Raw genomic sequence first — 4,961 nt, forward strand, 5'->3', positions numbered from 1 at the left:
AGCTGGGCAAGTACTTAAACCAAAAGGCATTCTTTTATACATATATGTATTTGAACCAAACGAAAAGGCGGTTTTTGGTTTGTCTCTTTTCTGCTAATACCAATTTGATGAAAAGCTTTCATATCTAAGGAACTGAAATATTTATTATTTGCTAAAGCTTCTAAACATGTATCTATTCTGGGTAGAGGGTGGCTGTCATATTGTATTTTAGCATTAATTTTCCTGTAATCAACTACAACTCTGGTGCTTCCATCTGGTTTTTGGAACAAGTATAAAGGGAGATAACCAAGGAGAAGTGCAAGGCTCTATTATATCTTGTTCTAATAATTTATTGATTTCTTGTTCTGCTATTTTAACGTTTTTCTATTGGTAAACGATATGGTGGTGTACGGACTGGTTGACTGTCTCCAGTGTCAATGGTATATTGTTGTCAAGGTGGTGAACCCAATATCTGTAGGTGTTTTAAACAAAACACATCTTGATTCTTTATCATTAGGTTTTTAAACTTGTGTTTTTGCATTTCTGTCATTTCAGTGGAGCAACGCTCAAAATACATCACTCAAATGAGGAGGATAACATCACTTTGATCACTTGTCTCTACATAGTTTGACTGTTCAGTGCTTGCAGTTGGGAATAAGTCGGTAGGTATCATATTGCCAATAACAGTAATGTTTGTTTATTGAAAGTTTTTCATTATTAACATTTGCAAGTCTCACTGGTACACAACCGTCTATTGGATCTACAAGTTACTTTTCCTACAAGTATTCCACTACGGTCTATAAAGTCTAATTTACCTTCTATAAATGAGGTTTGGTATCTGTCAAAAGGATCAATTGGTTTAGCACTAACAATGATTTCAGTCTGTTGTGGAATTTCTATATACTTTGTTGTAGCTATTCTAGCACACATTGGTTTTGAAGAACCCTCATGTATAAAACAGTCTATCTTTTGTCCCTTTATTATAAGTTTCATTTGACTCAGTAAAATGTCACATCCATTTTTAAATAGGAAATCTCTTCCAAAAAATAGATAAATACAGAATCCCTAAAGAAAGCCCAACACGGCAAAATTGAAAATGTTGCAGGCTCGGTTTGATTGAGCCTGTTCATGGACGGTACTGGAATATGATAAACAAGATCGACAAGGAAAGGCGGCATTCAATGAACGCAGCCCCCACCCGACCCAGCAACAAGCGCCAGCGGCAAGGAGCCCAGGAGGACCCCAAAGAAAAACAGGACAGGGCACAAGGCAGAGTACGAGCAGGCAAACCACTACATCAGAATACATAATAAGTAACTTATAAGGAACTAAAACAAAACAAATAAATGATTTAATATAAGGCCCATAATGTCAAAAGGCACAGGGGAAGGGGACATGAGACAGACAGCGGGGAAGGGGGGGGAATAAAATAAATAAAAACTAGGGACAAAGGGAAGATACTTACCGCAGACGAGAAACAACAAGAGACACGAGCAAAAGTGTCACCTAAACAGTATAAAACAACATAGACATACATCTGAGGAACACAGAGGGGCGCAGCCTTGGAACGGTCAGCAGCATAATAATGACTACTGGGGAGTTTAAACCGGTTAATGGTGCACCAAACCTCGCTCTTAGCCCCGCCATGTTCCTATAAACGAGACAGTGTAAATAAAATGAATCCCCGCCAAGTGAAATTCTAACAGTTGTCATGGTTACAAAAGGTTAAATAAGTAAAACACTAAAATGATCATGTAGAAACATATAAAAGTAAACCCAATGACCATAACAAAAGTACTCAATGTCCTAAAGGAAGACAGAGCAACAAGAAAACGTGAAATAGTAAAATTTTGAATTTAGAAACATCCGCAGATGTGTTCATACGGCGGTTATCATTGAACCTTCAATGTGACACTTCCGTGCCATTCCATGAAAAGCGGCGTATGGTCCCCAAGTAATAAAAAGCGTAATAAAAGAATTGCTTCATTCTTAATATCAGCTATAAGGATATCATGTTTAAAGATATTACCACCAATATCTATTGTAATTTCTGTTTTACCATGAAGAGGTGAGGTTTCACCAGTAACTGTGACCATTTGTGTATTTACAGGTTGAAGTATGGGTCTTGACTCGATTGGCAACAGCTCTTATTCAGATTTCTTTAATATACTGATATTGGAACCAGTATCTAAAAGTGTAGTAAGTTTTCTGTTTTGAAATCTTCAATTTATGAGCCCTGTCCTTTTTATGTTTGGGGTCCGCCTGGGCTCCTTGCCATTGGTTCTTGTTGCTGGGTCATATGGGGGTTGCGTTCATTGAACGCCGCCTTTCCTTGTTGATCTTGTTTTTCATATTGGTCAATATTGGTAGTTAATATTTTGTTTGACGGCCCGGTTGAAAGAATCGACATGTGGGCCTCCAGGTCGACCTGCTGGCGTTTCCCGAGAAACTCTGCTCATGCTCTCTTTGAGAGTGGTTATTGTTATCAAATTGTCTAAATTTTGTGTGATTTTGCCTGGACTGAAAATTATTAGGTTTATAAGGCTGTCTATTTCTTGAATAAGTATTTCTGTCTTGTTTAATGTCTGCTACTTCTTTGGATAAATTATCTAGGGATTTGCAGATATTTTCAAGTTTCTTGTCACTATTATTTTGAATTGGTACATTCTCGGTGACAGTGGCTACTAATTTGTGTCTTTGTCTGTCAGCAAGGCGAAATGCTTCAAGTCTAATTGCTGCTTGCTCGGCATCTAATAATGATTTTGGAGCTATTTCTTTAAGTCTAAAAATAGATAAATAAAGAATCCCTAAAGAAAGCCCAACACGGCAAAATTGAAAATGTTGCAGGCTCGGTTCATGTACCGTCCATGAACAGGCTCAATCAAACCGAGCCTGCAACATTTTCAATTTTGTCGTGTTGGGCTTTCTTTAGGGATTCTGTATTTCTCTATTTCATTGTCACATCCATGTTATTTGTGCCGTGTGGCGGCTGTAAAAAGTCTCCCCGTACATTTAATCAATGATGTTATATTTTCGATCCTTGAAGATCGTTCAGCACGACATTATTGTTGTGCTTGTGGTATTTTTAGTTTCAATTTTTCGGCATTTCTAGTTGGGTGGTTTCAATATTCCTACTTGAATAATGTTGAATCACCCTTAGGATATGTTGCCTGCTTTTTAAATTTGTCTTTTGACGTCATATCTGTGATATGCAGGCTTGTTGCCTGCTTTTTAAATTTGTCTTTTGACGTCTTATCTGTGATATGCAGGCTTCATAACCTCAGATCCCCTTTCAAAATTCCATTTTATTTAGTTCCGCCCATTGTTTTCTCGTTTAAGGCAAAAGCTTTCTTATACTTGGGGACCATACGCCGCTTTTCATGGAATGACACTACTGTGTCACATTGAAGGTTCCATGTTAACCGCCGTATGAACACATCTGCGGATGTTTCTAAATTCAAAATTTCACCATTTTCTTGTTAAATGTTGAATTCTGCTTAAGCCGGTGCTAGGGGGCGTGGACGGTAATTTGCACTTTCCATTACCGTCCATGAACAGGCTTAATCAAACCGAGCCTGCAACATTTTCAATTTTGTCGTGTTGGGCTTTCTTTAGGGATTCTGTATTTCTCTGCGTATCACAGATAAGACGTCAAAATACAAATTTAAAAAGCAGGCAACATATCCTAAGGGTGATTCAACATAACAAAATTCATTCAACATTCTAAGTCTTATCATTCAACATTCTAAGTCTTATATCTGAATCAGTTATGGCATCTATAAAATGGTCAAGGGCTATGGCTTCAACAACTTCTTTGGATGCACCAGTATAGGTATTTCTTGTAAGTCTCCATATGTCTTGGGACAATTGAGATATTGTCTCACCTTTATTTCTAACTCTAGTCTTTAATTTAGCTCTATAAATGTCTGTTTTATTTGCAGGGCCATAACGCTGGGTTAACAAGTCTACTAAAAGTTTGTAATTACAGCGGTCAGTAGTATCAAGTTCTGTTAACATGGAACGGGCATCTCCCTTTAAACTACTGGCAAGGCATAACCCCTTGGATCGGTTATCCCAGTTATTCAAGTCACTACATATTTGAAATGAGATAAGGAACTCATTAAGGTCATCATGTCCATCAAAGGTAGGTGGTTTAACTTTTACAATATTATTATTTGTACTACTGTGTAAAGGTACATTATTGTCACCATGGTCTATACGTCTGTCTGTAGGTTCTACTGAATTTGTATTTCTGTTTTCAAAATTGGTACGTCTGTCTGTAGGTTCTACTGAATTTGTATTTCTGTTTTCAAAATTGGTTTGTCTTGTTTCTATTCTATTTAATCTCTGTTCTACAGTTTCACCCATAGAAACAATAGCTTCTTTCATTTGTTCTACTATTCTTAACATTCTAGTTTCTGTATAAGAAATATCAACAGGAGAACTAGGTCTTGACTGGTCTGTACATTGTGATACAGTGTCAAAATTATCTAACTCATGAGGTTGGTGAACCTGGGCGTCCACCTCTATCTGGTTTTCTGCCATTGGTAATATTAAAGATAATGGTATCTACACTATTATGTAATACAGTGATAAATGAAAATCAACAATAATTAAACAAGGGAAATGTACAATGTTCTTTTCCTTTCTGCTTTCAGGTTGATCAGTCCGGAATGCAGGCAGCAAAAGTCACTGGAAATAAGGCTATAATAGAATCCAATCAACAAGGGTACTTATTTGATTGAATGGTCAGCCCCTGGACAGAAAAAAAATCCAGCTAAAACCCACTTGGCAAGAAATATCTCATTATGACCAGGAGATAAAGTATTATTGGCAAATATTTGACAGACTTAATTTTGTTGACAGTGAACTGTGCATCACAGAAAACCAGAAGCTATTAAAAGCTAACGATACTGTTAGAATAGCCCCTGACAAACTTAAAAAGCTCATATTTCGTCAGTTACACAGCAGTGTGACTGCTG

At 37.1% G+C, this 4,961-nt stretch overlaps 1 long non-coding RNA gene across 1 annotated transcript; it reads left to right on the forward strand.

Moving 5' to 3' along the window:
* Window positions 1–2,088: 2,088 nt before the first annotated feature.
* LOC132730242 (uncharacterized) lies at window positions 2,089–4,752 on the forward strand. The gene is made up of 3 exons (XR_009625736.1): window positions 2,089–2,178; window positions 3,921–4,123; window positions 4,638–4,752. It is a non-coding gene; the product is annotated as an uncharacterized LOC132730242 (long non-coding RNA).
* The last annotated feature ends 209 nt before the right edge of the window (window positions 4,753–4,961 follow it).

Source organism: Ruditapes philippinarum, unplaced genomic scaffold, assembly GCF_026571515.1.
Source record: "Ruditapes philippinarum isolate M1 unplaced genomic scaffold, ASM2657151v2 ctg1814_1_1_1_1, whole genome shotgun sequence".
Lineage (NCBI taxonomy): Eukaryota > Metazoa > Mollusca > Bivalvia > Venerida > Veneridae > Ruditapes > Ruditapes philippinarum.